This window comes from Sarcophilus harrisii, chromosome 6 (assembly GCF_902635505.1).
Source record: "Sarcophilus harrisii chromosome 6, mSarHar1.11, whole genome shotgun sequence".
Lineage (NCBI taxonomy): Eukaryota > Metazoa > Chordata > Mammalia > Dasyuromorphia > Dasyuridae > Sarcophilus > Sarcophilus harrisii.
The window spans coordinates 102,626,578-102,633,766 of NC_045431.1; positions in this window are offsets into that span (position 1 = coordinate 102,626,578).

The window sequence follows — 7,189 nt, forward strand, 5'->3', positions numbered from 1 at the left end:
GTCCAAGTTCATTCATAATTGCCAGGGAACCACGGAGAAATGTTTATGATAGTCATTCTAAAATGAAAATGAAGGTCTTTGCAAACTGCATTAGCTTCTCCTAATGTAAAAGTCAGCATTTAGTGCAAATTTGAATGGGCTATGTCAACTGAGCTGAACGAGCCTTTAAACTATCTGTGGCTGGACCTAAACAGAATAGGCTACAGACAAGAGAGTCAGGAATAAAACGGAAGTTTAATTTCAAAGTGAGGGAAAGGGCTTGCAAGCAAGGAAGTAGATTAGCACATGTGCCGAGGCCCTGCCCCTAGAGGGAAGACCACAGAGAGTGTGAAGAGATCTTAATATTTCTATCAGTGGCCATACAGTGAACTGTAATCCTGACAATGAGGGGTAATGGCAACAATGAGACAAATCTGATTCATAGCAGGACTTTATGACCGGAACATAGATATTTGTCCAACTTTGTCAGCTGCTTGCTGGAGCTCAGAGAATACCTGGTACAGGTCAAAGCAATTTAATAATTACTTGATTTTGCCAGAGGATGAGATCATCCAGAAGGTTAGTGCAAAGGATTATTGTTACGTCAAGCTCAAGCACAGCTATTTTATTGAGCTTTAGCTCTGGAAAACAGGGTGTCCCAGTACCTCCTCCAAATTCAGATTGTTAACCCCTTACCACTCCAGTCTTCTTGACTTCAATCAGCTAACCAAAAAGTATTCAAGAAGTTACCACTCTTCAGTAGGTCCTCAGAATACAAAGAAAAAATGATTTTGTGCCTTAGCATAAATAGTCAATATAAAAAGTGCTAAGTGGTTTTATGAACCCAGAATTTTTCTTCTACTATGATGTGGGTTCAGAGAAGAACATGGCAAAGTAGTCTTCCATTTATAGAAAAAGGGAGGTTCAATACCAGAGAGATCTCTCTACCTCATTTTCTGCTAAACTTATTTCCAGAGGTTCAGAAATGGATAGGTTGCTGAACTTTGAGATAGGAATTCTTGAGTTCAAATCCAAACACTTAGCTCCTTAGCCCTGGGCAAATCATCTAATCTCTCTGCCTGAATTTCCTTATCTATAAAATGCTGCTAATAATAGTACTTACATGCCAGAGTTATTGTGAAAATAAAATGATCTAATATCTGAAAAGCACTTTGCAAACTTTAAAGAGCTATATAAATGTTAGCTATTGTTATTATTAGCTATCATTGACTGGCAATAAATAGCAAGAGTTTTTGTGGCCAAAAATAAAAATAATCTGAAATGTAATAACCCATAATCTTAGGGCTAAGTCTCTCTGAAGTAGGTTTCTCATATAACACACTCAAAAACCCATCATAGCAGCAATATCCAAGGTCTTTGCCACATAATAAGAGCAGCTAATATTATTACTTTCCTGGCATAAGTTTTGTGAACCCAGGACCTTACTTCTATCTCAATATGGTTTCAGAGTTGATCTTAAGAAAGAGCCTGCCATGTACAGATAAATAGAATTCAATAGCAGAGAGGTCCCTCTTCCTTGTTTTCTGCAAAACTTACTTCTAGAGGTTCAAAAATTCATGAGAAATAATACTCCATATCTACCATTCTCCACTAAAAAGAGTCAAGTAAGCCTGTCAAGGGGAAAAAATGTTTTTTAGATATAATGGTTGGGTTACAGCTCACAAACCATGCATGTCATTTCACTGAAGGCCAGAATATCTGGTCATTGAGTATAAATGGCATTTCCAAAGAGTTATAAAATTTTTGAAAGTTCATAAATAATGGGGCAAAGTTGCGTATTTGGACCAGGAATCAATTGGCCAGCATTTCAAGTATATGTCATTCTGATTGGGGGTTGTTTGTTTTTTTCCCCTGATAGGTCACTTGAGATTTACATATTGATGTGTCTAAGAGAACTTTGAATTGTGTTGCCATATATTATTCCATTTACAAAGCAGTACTATTGCTACAGACATATTCTTGGGAAATCATTAATAAATCAAACAAAATGTGGATATCTATAATATTCTGCAGAAATCTCCTGTGAGCATAGAACTATGTATGCCATACAATTTCATAACAGAATAGGCTTAGGCTGATTTTCTACAAGTTATTACTTCTGTCAGTCCAGGAACAACAGAAATGATACAATTTATGTGTTGTAATAAGAATAGAAATGGACCAAAATATTCCAGAAAAGCCACCACAATCTGATGGAAAAGTAAATGAAAATGCATCATTTATTTTGGATGTCTCCACATATAAACTAGCATGATCTTTCTAGATGTGCATTAAACAGGAGTGAAGCTATGGTTCAGTTATAAAAGCATTAATCCATGTCCTCAATTTGTATATCTTTACTACTATTACATTTGTTGTCCATTTTTTGGCATGGTGTGTTCTCTATTCCTGTTATCACCTGTTGCACCCCCTCCCCAGTGCATTTCATTCTCACACAAACCCATATAATAGGGACTATATGATCTAGAAATTGTTCCTGAAACTTATGGAATTTATTGTTAAATTCTGGGTATCTTAATATTTTCTGGAAAACATATGAAGTTAAGGTGGAAAGTATCATTTTTTAGCAATTTCCCAGAACTGAATCATTTTAAGAAGTAGTCATTAAAGTACATTGCTCCCAGTTACCATTGCAAGTCAGGTTTCCCTTGCTTGCCAGGATTCTATGTATTATATATATATATTATACAAACTGACAACACCAATGTACTTATAGTTCTATTTCCTGTTGACTTTCCACTGACTGTCCTCTGGAAAACTCTCCCCAATACATTTGCCTTTTAGTTGCCTTGACTTCCTTTGAAACTCAGTTCAAATCTCACTGTTTCAAGATGCCTTACCTACCTCCAAAGCTGCTATTGCCTTCCCCTATGAGTTTACTTTGTTAATGTTGCTCATTCTTACATTGGATGGAGACAGGTTAATTACTGAGCCAGAGAAACTCTTCAATCAATTAATAAACATTTATGAAGAATTTATTTGGGGGCAGGCAGTAAGACAGAGGAGTTTCTATTTTATCCTATGTAAAACAGAGAAACATTGGAGCTTCTTAAGCAGTTGAAAGACATAGTCAGAAGGTTTTAGGTAAATCACTTTGGCAGTTGTGTGGAAGATAGAATGGAATGGGACAAGACAAGAAGACCTTTTAGGAGACTATCCAAATGAGAGGTGATAGGGGCTTGGACTAGTGAAGTGGCTATGTGAAAGGAATAATGAATATGAAAGGTGTAGTCTACTCCCAGATTCTTTTATTTATTTACTTAGATTTTTTTTGGACTATGTGAAAGAGATTTTTTCCCCTCAGTTGCTACCTAGTTTTTTTGTTTGTTTGCTTTGTTTTTTTGTTTTGTTTTGTTTTGTTTTCATCACAGGATGGATGCAGCCTCAGTCAAACTGTCTTGGTGTCATCTCCCAATGAGGTGATAAGGTGATGAGGATCGATGTCATGGTCCTCTTCAAGAACAAAGGACAAACAAGAAGAAGAAATGACAAGATTTGGCTATTGATTAGATATGTGGGATAAAGGAGAGAGGATTCAAGGATAACACTATGATTTTGAATTTGAATGACTAGTTTGGGTGAATAATATCGATCATGTTAACTTCCTATTCAAGAAACTCTCTCTTGCCTCTAAAATCAAAAATAAAATCTTTGTTTGACTTTTAAAGCCATTTATGACTTAGCTTCTTTCTGCCTTTCCAGTTCTTTTCTTGCTCTTCCACTTTTCTCCTCCCCCAGCACCCAAAATACTATGTGATCCAATTTCTTACACAAAGCTTTTCATCTCCTGAAACTAGGAATTTCCCCTAGTTATTACCCCATGTCTGGAATGCTCTCATCTCATTTCCACCACCTGGCTTCCATGCCTTCCCATCACATCTTAGCTAAGACCCCATCTTCTACAAGAAGTCATCTCCTCTCTTCCTTCCCCCAATTTTAATCAATCAATCCATAAACATTTATTAAGTGTCTACTATATGCCAGGCATTATGCTAAGTGCTGAGGATAAAGGCCAAAAGACAGTTTTTGTCCACAGGGAGCTTACATTGTAATGAGGAAGCCAGCTAGGTAGCTAAATACATGTATACATACATAGCAAGTTATAAACAGAATAAATAGGAAATAATTTAGAGAGAAAAGGCATTGGAATTAAGAAGACTGGGAAGATTTCCTAAGAAAGGTGAAATTTTGGTTTATACTTAAAAGAAGTCAAGAAATTGGTAGTTAGAACAGAAGAGGAAGAGCATTCAAGGCATGGAGAGTACATAGAAAAAGTACCTGGAGTCAAGAGATGGAGTATCCCATTCATGGAACAACCAAAAGGCCAGTGTAATTAGGTTAAAGAGTAGGTGGTATGAAATAAAGTACAGGAAGACTAAAAAGGTAGGAGGTGGCTAGGTAACGAAGAGCTTTGAGTGTCGATAGAGAATTTTGTATGTGCTCCTGGAGGCAACGGGAAACTACTGAAGTTTATTGAATAGAGAGAGGGTTCTCAAGACTGGGCTTGAGTTTTAGGAAAATCACTTTAGTGACTGAATGGAAAGTGGATTGAAGTGAAGAGAGACTTGAGGCAGAAGAAATTACTGGCAGGCTTCTGCCAGTAATCAAGGTATGAGTCCATGAGAACCTGCAGTATCAAAGAAGAAAAAGGGATGTATTCCAGAGATATCAGAAGGAGAAATCAAAAGGCTTTGTCAATAGCTTGGCTGTGGGGAGTGAGAAATATGGAGGAAGATAGGATGACTCTAGAATCAGGGGTCCTCAAACTACGGTCTGTGGGCCAGATGTGGCAGCTGAGGATGATTATCCCCCTCACCCAGAGCTATGACATTTCTTTATTTAAAGGCCCACAAAACAAAGTTTTTGTTTTTACTATAGTTCGGCCCTCCAGCAGTCTGAGGGACAGTGAACTGGCCCCCTATTTAAAAAGTTTGAAGCTAAGCTTAAAGGACTGGGAGAATGGATTAAATATAGATATAGATGTTGATGTCAATGTAGATATGAATGTGGATATCTATATTTATCTATGGATATATATATCCATAGGTAGATAAAAATATCTATATCAATATAGATCTAAGTATATATCTGTATAATATTTGTGTGTGTGTGTGCTCCTTTTAATGGAATTATTAGGTTACAGCTTTTGAAATGGAAACAAGTTGTACATGCTTGGTTAGGAACTGATTTGGTGCCATTGCCTTTGACCAGGGTCAACAGAAGAAAAGGGTGTTGTAGACCTCTGTATCTCAAGGAATCAGTTTTGATTCCTAGTTTTCAGTTTCTGAATCCAAGCTCAACTTCTAACATTCGCATTAGGCAATCACAGCAATCACACTTCTTTTTAGCAACCTTATGGGACAGACTAGCTCTATCACTGAAGAATTCACTAAGGGAAAGCATTTAGAGAAGAGAAGAAAACCCAAGACAAAGTCTAATGATATCTACAGGTAAAGAAAAATTATACAAATTATTATCTATTACAGGAGATTTAAAGATGTGGTCAGAAACATTAAAAAAAAAAAAAAAACCCAGAGAGATTTTGCAAAAAATTAGATTGTGAATATTATCATCAAGTGATAAAAGGACTATATTCTATTGAAATATTGACATCATATTTAGCCTAAAAGATGTGTTTATTAGGCTTATTGTAAAGTTATATATATATATGTATGTATATATATATATATATATATATATATATATATATTTCAAATCCTGCTGGTTTATCAGGTATAGCTAAAGTTTCAATTATTTTTGTATATTTTCAGAATTGATTTGAGCCTACTCAGTCTTTTTTTTTAAAGAAGTTTCAATTGGTTATTCAGGGATGGTACCTCTCCACCATCATTCCTTGCTTCCTTTTAATTTTTTATATAAGACACAAGACTATATGAAGTAGAAAATGATGACCATCAGAGAGTAGGGGTCACAGATTATTACAGTGTTTATCCTTCTGTTTCCTGATAAATAAGCACAGTGCTCTGCATACCTGTAGATACTTAATATTTGCACACCAGGTAACTAACAATAAAACTGTGCCTCTCCTATAACTATACCAACAACTATCCCCAATCACACTGTTATTTCATAAATTTCACCTTCAATTTAATGAACAAATGAATGTCCATTTATTAGGTCCTTATTTTGTATGACACTATGCTATATAGTAGAACTAGAAAGATTAAAAAAATGATAAATTTCCTACTCTCAGGAAGCTTATATTCTTCATGAGTATCTGATGTCATGGGTAACAATGCATGAACAATTTTAGTATGCATCAATATGCAAACTATAATTTCTAGTCCCAATGGATAAAGCACTGAGTTTAGTGTCAGGAAGTACTGAGTTTACATCTAGCCTCAGATACTAGCTGTATGTTAAATCATTTAACTACTGCCTCAATTTCTTCACCTATAAAGTGGAAATTATAATAGCACCTATCTCCCAAAGTTGTAATGAGAATTCATAGAAACAATTTTTGTATAGTGCTTAGCAAACTGTCTGACGCGTATTAAGAGCTATATAAATGTTAGTAGTTAGCAAATTGCGGAGTATCTTAACTAGATATATGACAATTTCATAAAATTAAATCCCAATAACAAAGAATGAGACCAAAATAATCAATTAAAATGTAAAAAACTCAACCCATCAGTTGTTTTTCTACATAAATTAACCAACTAGACTATTGTTGTTGTGTGTTTTTAATTCATTAAAGTGATTTCACTAAATTATTGGTCAACACAAAAGTGTGTCTTTCTGACTTGAGTTAGATAATAGTTATTTTCAAAGCCAGTTTAATAAAATGTGAAGTAATGTCAGATGATTGTATTCTGGTTGCTGAAACAGAGGCTATTCCTGGCATCCAATTGCATCTGTGTCCTAACAAGACTGAGATGCTTGCTCCACTGTAGAGCCTTGTCTAATAAAACAGATAGCCCCAGCATTCTAAGGCCACAGAAAATCCCAATGTATAGGCTATACTGGCATTGATGGAAGAGATGAAATACTGTTTTGCTGACTTGGTTGTTTTTTATAATATTCTGCAAAGCTTAGCTATAATATCAGACCAAGGGGGAAAAGCTTAGAATAGGATTATTGGAATAAGCAGTTTTGAAAACTCAGAAACATGCAGAGGGAGGGGACTTAAAATAGATGGAAAGGTTAGTTGAAATGGGTACTATAAAAA